The sequence below is a fragment of the Rhinopithecus roxellana genome, chromosome 10, assembly GCF_007565055.1.
Source record: "Rhinopithecus roxellana isolate Shanxi Qingling chromosome 10, ASM756505v1, whole genome shotgun sequence".
Taxonomy (NCBI): domain Eukaryota; kingdom Metazoa; phylum Chordata; class Mammalia; order Primates; family Cercopithecidae; genus Rhinopithecus; species Rhinopithecus roxellana.
This window is the reverse complement of record NC_044558.1, coordinates 128615652-128626181: the sequence shown is the minus strand read 5'-3', so window position 1 is coordinate 128626181 and position 10530 is coordinate 128615652.

The following is a 10530-nucleotide window of genomic DNA, read 5'->3' as shown; positions in this document are numbered from 1 at the left end:
TGGCAACAAGAAAGATAGTAATATCCTAAATATTTTTCTCATCACCTTTAAATATTTATAAACAAGTCTTTAGCCTCTACATTCTTACTGTTTGCCAAGAGAAACATGATTCCTTAGCTTTCCTTTATTCAGAATACTCTCTTAATCAAAAATCCACAGTTCTAGAGTCTGAGGTCTCATTTCCTTTTGCATTAACTGCTGCTAAAGCTTAACTGCCCAGCCTTACAGGACCAGGCAGTGGGAAGTGGCACAGTTAATGTCAGCTCCTGTTGTTTTGCACAGCCTCAGCCTGGCCAGATTCCCAGGCCTCCCAAGTTGCTTTAGGCCTTCCCTAAATAGTGTTTCAGTTTAGAAGGAAGGTCCCCCATTCTGCCTACCTGGGATAAATATTCTTAACTTTCTGAAAGGAGGAAACTTTGAGAACCACCTGTCTTTCAGTGGTTTAGATTGTAATCAAAATATGATAATTCCTTATTCTTAACAGATAGATTTGAACCAGAAATAACAATTAAAATGCTCTTTTAGGTAACATTTTCCTCCGTCTCTTATTTTCATTGATCGTAAAAAATAATGAATCTTACTTATTCCTTTTTTAACTTTCTCATAATTGAAAATTAATTACATTTAGTCTTTATTCTTTGATACAAATATTTATATCTTACATTTATTACTATTATTTATATCTTAAAACGGAAATCCACTGCAAGTGATTTCAATTCAGGTTGAATAATCCTGAAATAATATAAAGTCAAAGAAACATTAAACATCATTAAAATATTAAACTAAGCATCAAAACATTTCTCAGTATCGTTTTTCTTCATGATATAATACAATCCTTCATGTAAATGGCCCACATTATATAAAGTTATATTATCAGTTGTTTTAAAAGGCAAACACCAGAATGATAATGATAACAATTATTACTTCCTTCTTTATTGAAGGCATTATGATTTCAAGACAGTTGAATGAATATTTTCACATTTGGTCCTTATGAAAATCTTATGAGTAAGCTTAGAACAGACTTTCTTATGTCCGTTAAAAACACTGATTTTGTACGGTCTATTCAGTCCTGATAGCTCATATGAAAAGACTAGATATTTGTTCTCAGGGTAAATCTTAGCAGACCTCTTTTTGCCACCTTATTTCTGTTATCAACGTTAATGAAAAAGCTTACTAATATGATTCATAAATTACACAATATATCCAGAGGAGTCAAAAACGTTTTCTGTATTCTAGTGTCTAGTACATAACTGCCATCTTAAAGGTAAGGAACTTATTTATTTATTTATTTATTTATTTTGAGATGGAGTTTCGCTCTTGTTGCCCAAGCTGGAGTGCAATGGCGGGATCTCGTCTCACTGCAACTTCTACCTTCTGGGTTCAAGCAATTCTCCTGCCTCAGCCTCCCGAGTAGCTGGGATAACAGGCACGGGCCATCAAACCCAGTTAATTTTTTTTGTATTTTTAGTAGAAAGAGAGTTTCACCATGTTAGCCAGGCTGGTCTCGAACTCCTGAACTCAGGTGATCTGCCCACCTTAGCCTCCCAAAGTGCCGGGATTACAGGCGTGAGCCACCGCGCTGGACCAGGAACACATTTATAGCCTTGCTTAGAAATTTACTCGCTCTTGCATTTAGAAAGCTATTTCCACAATTTTGTTTTTCTGTGGTCAATGAATGTTGCTACCATCCCCGTGGTAACACCTACCAAGTGAAATGAAATTATAGTGCAGTAGTGGAGGAGATGGTTTGGGGTTGGGGAGGTGACCAAGATTCGAAATTCCATTTTTACTGAAATACTGAATTAACTGATGAAAAGGTGTTTTTCCCCTTGAACTGTTGGATGACTGTATTTTTTTCAGAGCTAAGTAGCTGGCATCATTCAACAGTTACTAAGCACCTCCTAGGAGATGCTATGCTAGTCATGTTCTTCAGCATAAAGAGCTAAATGATGCTTCCTTTCAACTGAGTGACTAGAACAAGTAAGTCATTTAACCTTTCTTAGCCTCAGTTTCCGTGTTTGCTAAGTGAGGATAATAATACTTATCTCATATGTTATGAAAATCTTCAACACAATGAACTAGCACTGTAAACCTCAATTTTATTTACATGTTGTTTCCCCTTAAAGTTTGTAGGAGAGTTATCATTTATTAAGGTTCTCAAAAGTATTCAAGAACACCTATAAGATTAAAAGGGGCAAAAATTAAGTTAAACATAATATAATAAAAGTTAAACGTATAGTTATTTTTTATTTTTTATTTTTTTATTTTTTTATTTTTTTATTTTTTTATTTTTTTGAGGTGGAGTCCCGCTCTGTCGCCCAGGCTAGAGTGCAGTGGCCGGATCTCAGCTCACTGCAAACTCCACCTCCCGGGTTTTACGCCATTCTCCTGCCTCAGCCTCCCGAGTAGCTGGGACTACAGGCGCCCGCCACCTCACCCGGCTAGATTTTTGTATTTTTTAGTAGAGACGGGGTTTCACCGTATTAGCCAGGATGGTCTCGATCTCCTGACCTCGTGATCCGCCCGTCTCGGCCTCCCAAAGTGCTGGGATTACAGGCTTGAGCCACCGCGCCCGGCCACGTATAGTTATTTTTTAGGAGACACACACACACAAAACCAACCAACAAACAAACAAAACAAAGGAAACTCTTTTAGCTCTGCTTTTGCAAAGGACAGCAACAATTTGTTAGCCCAGTAGAGGGCACTGAGGGCAGTGAAGCCATGTCTATTTAAGGAAGAAGTTTCTTTCATAAGGAGATTGTCAAGAGGAAATCATCAGGAAGGGGAAGTTATCTTATCTACTGAGGTCTCTCTCAAATATTACATTTCTCAAGGGAGATTTTGGGAAAGTAGAGGTTGCAGTTCATTCCTGGTTGTGTTCTCTGATAAGTGCCTGACATGTATTTTTCATTGTAATTGAGTTTCAGTGGTGGTTGTACCCTGTCTGCATACTACACACACAAGAGGCAAGCTGACATTTGTTATCAACTTGTATCTTCACTCAGGGAAAAGGTTAGCATGCAGGAGAATTGGGGGACTTGCAGGTAGAGATAATATTTTCCTAAAAGTTGGCTTAAAATCTTCAACAATTCAGTGGAAATGATAGATGCGTGTGATACAGTTAATATACGTATACAGTAACAATCACACTTCTACATTCACATGCATGTACACTCACACTATTCCCCGCATGCTCATACTCACATGCCTCACTCACATGCACACACCCATGCGTCGTTATCATGTAAGATGTTTATCGTTGTAATGTGACTCCTGCTTTACATGTGATATTGAGCAGCTCTGTATTTTGATAGACCTCTCACGGGATGAATTCATCACTAAAGCACCCTGTGAAGCTAAATGTGCTACTTCATTTAATTATTGAAGAATATATTCTTAATAAAACAGATGTAATTTAAATTGATACTCTGTTGTTCTCATGAATGACAATAACCCATCACGATCTGTTGTTTCTTGAGATGATTTCCGGTTAGATCTAATAAAAACCTATCAATAGGCAGTATAGATAGGGAATGTTTGTCTTACTGTTTGCAAAAGATTGAAAAAAAGTTCTAAGTCATTTCATAGCTGAGCCAGATCAATGAACTGTAAATTTTTAAAAAGTTTTTAAACACTGCCCTCTTTAGGGCTATTTAAGATTAACATTTTGTTAGTCATAAGCTTACATGATGCCCACATCTCTGTGAACAGCAAGATCCCAAGATTTTGAGGCATCTGTGGGTACCAAGGCTCTCATCCCATATGGTTTAGTGTATCACTTAATTCCACGCACTCTTCCACTCCTTTCATGTCATTCAAAGCCCTCCATTTTGCTTAAGAAAACTCATGTCTGCTACCAGCAAAATGTTTACATTTATATTCTTTGCAATCTTTTCACATTTTTATTGAAACAAAGCCTATCTCCCAACGACTCTCTTTCCATGCATCCATCTCAAGTGAGGGCCATTTTCTTCCCATATCCTGTGTATTAATGGGCTTGAAATGTAGTTGTCCTTGATCATTTTTTACCACTTCCATACCTGAGTCCCTCTTCTGAAAGACTTCTAGATTCCAGGAAGAGGTGCACCACCCTCATCTACCATACTCTAATCTCGCTGTTGAACATAGCTATGGGCAGGCACACCACCATTCCATCATTTCTTGATGATTTTCATTAGAAGGTCTCTGTCATTTTTGTCAAAATTTCTGCCACTTTTTCTAATTGTCTCAATATCCACCTAGATCATTCTCCCAACGCTCTGGCCTTCCAGTGTCTTGACCTCTTCTCTGGAAATCTTACCTCTTCAACCCATAGTCAGCCCATCAGAACACACTTAAAATTCTCCATTTTGAGCATCACTGTCATCATAACCACCTCCTAACTTTAAAATTTACTCCCTTTAATACACCTGCTGCAACAATCTTCAGCCCCCTATAGCTCTTCAGGCCCTTCTCTTCCTCTAACTTTTCACAGGCTATGTGTAGTTTCACCTCTTCACTTCCTTTCTCAATGTGATCTCTTGTTATAATCACTCTTCTGAATATATTCTGTACTTTTTTTTCCCGTTTCATCCTTTATTGTACTAAACAAACAAAAATGCTTTCATCTAACCCTTTGCTTCTTCTGTACCTATATACAAAGAGCTGCCTTGCTGGAGGAAATAATTCATGCATGCTGACAGGACTCACTTTAATTTCATAAGCATGAACATTCAAGGGGTCTCCAGGCAATTCAGCAAGAGTTTACTGGTACATTTTCCCAGTCACTATATTCTTGCAGTCTTCAAGATTGCTAGTTCACATGTCCTGATCTCATCTCACCTCTTTCTTTTCTTCCACCTTACTCACAGCTGATTATCTTGCTTTTTATTTAATAGAGAAAATACAAGCAATTAGAAAAGAATTTCAATACTCTTGCACCACTACCGCTACACATTTACTTGCCTTTTACCCACACAGCCAACCTTCCCTTCTACTACAGGGCAAAACTGTCTCTTTGTTGATATCTCTCTTCATCTTCCTCTTTACTCATTCCACTTCTCTCCTGGGTTAACAACTGTCTTTTCCTCTACCTGACAATTCTCATCAGTATGCAAGCATGCTATTATATCTAGAGTTAGGCATAAACAGAACTTTTGATGCCACAACCCTGCCAGCTACCACACCATTTCTCTGCTTCTTTTTATAACACTTTTCCTGTAAAGGATTTTCCATACTGGCTGCTTGCACTTCCCCTTCTTGCATTTTCTGTTGATTCCTTACTAAACAGTCTTTTATTCCCACCTCTCATCTTCATGAATTACTTTTGTTTAGGTTAAGTAACCCGCACATAATGACACCCAATGGTCACTTTCTAGTCCCTAACTCCTATGAGCTCTCAGCAACCCTTGAAGCAATTACTACTACTTCCTTTTTGATACATGGTTAATTAGGCTTTGGGGACACTCCCCCTTCTTAGTTTTTCCCATAGGATCTCCTTTGTAGTTTTCTTCATTGGTTTCTCCTTCTACTATTGATTTATAAACTTAGAGTCCTTGGTCCTAGGATCTTGTTTCTGTCTGTACTCAGTCCCTAGAAGATCTCATTAATTCCATGGATTTAAATACCATCTGAATGTTACTCAGTCTAAAATGTATGTTTGTGGCTTCAAACTTTCTCCTGAACGTTGGATTGCGTATGTGGCATTGTTACTAGATATCTAGAAGGCAGATCAAATTTTTGGAGATAGAACACATTCTCACTTCTCCACTTCCTGCAACCTATTCTTCCTTAGTGTTTCCCATTTTGTTCAATAGTGCCACCATCCTTCCAGAATGTAGCCAGAACCCTGGGATCATCCTTAAATTCTCTTTGTCAAAGGCTACATTCAATCTAACAGCAAACCTTATTGGCTTTGCATTAAAAAACAAAACAAAATGAAGACTGGAACTCAAATCACTTTCCATTCTAACATTGCATCTTCATTCAAGCCTTCATATTGTGAAAGACAATCAAAGCCTCTGTTTTTTCTGATTTCATTGTCTTCCCAAAACATACTTCATGCACAGTCAGAGTGATCTAGTTAGGTAAGTCAGCTGTGCAATGCTAATGCGTAAACCCCCTGGGGCTTCCCAAAACATTCAGAATAAACTCCACTCTTATTGGTGACCTTTCCTGTGACCCACATGATCTGGACCATGCTAGCTCTCTCACTGCACTTTTTCTCTCTCTTCTTCACACTTTTTTCTGACCTTGTATTATACATGTTGAGTATGCTCTACACCAGGGCCTTTGTCTTTGCTCTACTTTACCTAGATCGTTCTTCCCTGTCCTTATTTAGCATGGTTTGTACCTTCACTCTTCATGTCTTCATCAAAGGACTTCCAATGTACAATATTTGAACTAGTGTCTCTTACCTATCCCACTTTCTGTATTTTCTTACTCTAATTTATTTTTCTTTCTAGTGCTTCATAATTACCCTATTTTACATATTTCCTTGCTTATTTGTTTGCTGGTTCTCCTACACCCATCCACTCCCCTATTCCCCATCCCCACTGGAAGCTAGTAAAGTTCTATCACCTTATTTTCACAGGGGCATCCTCAGTACATAGAACTGTACTTGACACATATGGATATATAATAAGGGAATGTCCTCTCTCTTACTTAGTCTTGTTTTAACAATGACTTATGATGTAAGCATTATAAAATCATTAGTAGAATGAAGTTTATATTTTTGTTCTACAGTCAGCTTAGTAAATATTCTTTCAATAAAATCAAAGGCTGCTGAGATATTAATAATTAATAATGTTTTGAGAAGTGATAACATTGATTTGATCACATTCTTAATAAAATAAAACTATTATAAATAATGAAAGTGATTTTTTCTTACCTTTTTTTCTTTTTTTTCTTTGTTATCTTTTTTTCTTGCCAATATATTTTATTTTTTTAACTTTTAAGTTCAGAGGTATATGTGAAAGTTTGTTATATAGGTAAATTTGTGTCATTGGGGTTTTTGTTGTACAGATTATTTCATCACCCAGATATTAAGCCCAGTACCCACTGGTTATTTTTCCTGATCTTCTCCCTCCTCTCAGCCTCCACCCTCTAATAGGCCCCGATGTCTTTTGTCCCCTTCTTATGTGTCTATGTGTTCTCATCATTTAGCTCCTGCTTATAAGTGAGAACATGCAGTATTTGGTTTGTTGTTCCTGCATTAATTTGCTAAGGACAATGACCTCCGGCTCCATCCATTTTCCTATAAAGGACATGGTCTCATTCTTTTTTAAAGCTGTATAGTATTCCATGGCGTTTAAGTACCACATTTTCTTTACCTACTCTACCACTGATGGACACTTAGGTTGATTCCATGTCTTTGCTGTTGTGAATAGTGCTGCAATGAAGATACACAAACATGTTGTTTTTTTTAAACCCTTTTTGTCTCATAAAGTAGTATAAATTAAGATCTTAAAACCTATTGGCATGCAAATTAGTAAGGAGTTTGAGGTGATTTTCTGTAAGTTAATAAATCTGTAATTTGGCAAATATAAAAGGTTCTCCTTTTGAGTAGACAATATTTTACATTAAGGTGGAGTTATATCTGTAGAATAAATTAGTAGGATTAATTCGACAAGATCTGGGGGCAGGGTTAAATTTAAACAACTGTAAACTCAGTTTACAAGTCTATATTCATTTTAACAAAAGTTAAAAACACATTTGGTTTTTTCCCCTATGATGTCATGCTGTTAGCTGACAGTGAACGTGTGATCAACTATGTTGGCTTTAAAAGTAATAATTACATGTTAACCCAGGTCAACATACTTATTCATGCAAATTTTTAAGATATACATGCACGTTTTTACATGTTTTTAGTTTTTAGGTGATTCAATGATCAACTTGATCAGTAGGGTATGCATTCCTCCCCAACTCTCCATTCTTATCTTGTGCTACACCCTTCTCACTCGGTATGTTTCCGTTAACTAGCTTCTTTTTATTTCTCAAATACACCAGCTCTTTCCTGCCTAGACCCCCTCTCTGAAATCACTTTATTTGGCTAACTTTTCTTTAGATCTTTAGATTGAATGTCACTTCTTTAGAGATGTACTCTCTGAGTCCTCTCCTTCACAACCCCTCACCTCATTCCCAAATTAGATTTTCCTTTTTTTCCCTTTAAGAATAAATAGATTTTTTTTCTTCATGAGGACTGAGAGCAACTTGTAATTCTGGGTTTGATTTAAAGCATATTTGTTTTATGTCAGTCTTTCCTGTCATTTTCTAAGCTGTATGATAAGTAACTAATTCATTTTATGAGAAATTCTTCTTCATTAAGCATGATATCTTATCTAAATATATATCTAATGAGTAGAGAAAGGCATGAATTATTTTTGTGTACTTTTCTTTAGTCTGTAAGCGTATTATGGGAGACTAGGTCAAAAGCCATGCTGTACATGGATTGAAAGTTTTGGAATTTCATTATAGACTGAAGATTACAGTCACAGTTCCTGAATATTTTCTTCCAATGAGATCAATAGATGATTTATCATATCTAGCTTATTAGGATTCAAAGTAACTCAAAATTAAATGTTCTCTTAGAATCATACAGATATTCTTCTACAGTTGAGGTGTTATGCCCAGACCGTTTATTCCCCGAAGAAGACCACCAGAGTCCAGAGTCAAAGCCAAGCGGCAAGGATCTTTACCGCAAGTTCGAACTTGATCCCTCCGTTCCACAACATACAAGAGGGCCCCGAACAATGCGTGCGCTCGCTTTTTATAGCCCGATGTAAATAGGACTTGTAAGATTACAGAGGAACAAGGGAATTCTTTAGGTTACAGCATTACAATTGGTTAACATATTAAGTTATACATTTAGCGGTGATCTATTGGTTCCCATGCTTTCAGTAAAACTACAAACAGCTGTGTTGTTATCAGGGATTTTTTCCAGGTGGTGTTTTTCTAAAGTTGAGATATATGGTGGGACGTGTTTGTACTGGGCTCAGGAAGTTGAGAGATATGAGAGATATATGGTGTTTGTACTGGGCCCAGGAAATTGAGAGATATATGTTGTTTGTACTGGGCCCAGGACTGAGGAATGTGCCTGATTTCTTTCAGAGGCAATTGTCTGTCTGTCTCTTAAGGTTCTTACTAAGAGAAGAAAATACGGAATCTAGAAGCAAAATTATTAATTATGGCATTGAAGGATCACAGTAATAGTAAGAAAATTCATTCTCAGAAAATTAAAATGTGACAAAATATAAATTTAAGTTCTCAATTTATTGTGGAAGAATATGTATATCATTAAGTGTGTTTATAGTCTGTTACATATGAAAATGTGTTAAAAAGGCATACTTACCTGACAGCATAATATGTGAGGGGCCTCCAATTGAAAAGGAAAAGTAACTCAAGGCTTGCATTGCAATATAAATGTCAAATTTCCCTGCACAAGCATCACCTCTAGGGCATTCACCCAAAGAGACCGAGTAATTTCTGCTTTGGAGATCAAGTACTTCCACACAAGTACACTTATAAAACACCTAAAACAATAGTTCTGGAATTATTACACTTGAGTGCTAATTCAAAATGCATTTTCACACCCAATGGGGCTATAAATATATCCCATTGTATTTAAAGAATTCACATTCACTAAAACTCAAGTATTTAGTTAAAAATTCTAAAAATAGAGTTAATAAATGAAGAGTAAAATGTTTTCCTAGATTCCTTTCTATACAAGAAATTTTAATTCATTATTAACATTTAATTCACCCTTTCTTTTAAAATTACAAATTGAAGAAATTAGTATCTGAAACTCTGTATTTACTTTTTTTCATTAATATGAATTGTTTTAAATTCATATTAATGAAAAATTAATAATAATTCAATAGGGTATCAGTTGAAAGAAATTTCTAAGAAGCAAAGCATTCAAGATGTGGCCTGGCTATTTCTAATAGCCTATACATAGATATGGGAGCAAATAAATAATTTAGGGAGCAAATAAATAATTTAAAGTTGGAGCTTATATTTAAAAGGGAAGCAGAGTGTAAAAGTTTGGAAAATGTGAAAAACTAGCAGCCTAGCCATGTGGTAAAGATAAAAAAAAAAAAAGGTTTTTGTGGGGAGATAAATGCAAGCATGTTGCAAACACTTATTAGAGATATTAGCATGACTAAAGGAGAGTCAAGTGCTAACATCCAAGACAATGGATAAAGGGCCTAAAGTCATTTCTGAGATCCTCTAGGCCGCCTCTCCCTAGAGACCTAAGAGAAAAGAAAGCAGTTTTCTGAACCAGGCCCATGGCCTTGTTTTCATGAGCAGCCTTGAGGGACTGATTCTGTGTCCTGGCTGCTCTGGTTCCAGCCTCAGCTCAAAGGGACTCAGGTGCAGCTTGGGTCACAGGTCCTGAGTGTGCAAGCCATAGATTTGTCAGTTTCCACGTGCTGTTAAGTCTGTAGATGCTCAGAATGCAAGCTTGAAGAAGGCCTGGGTAGTTTCCATCTAGATTTCAAAGGATGTATGGAAAAGCCTGCGTGCCCAGGTAAAAGCCTGCTACAGAGGTTA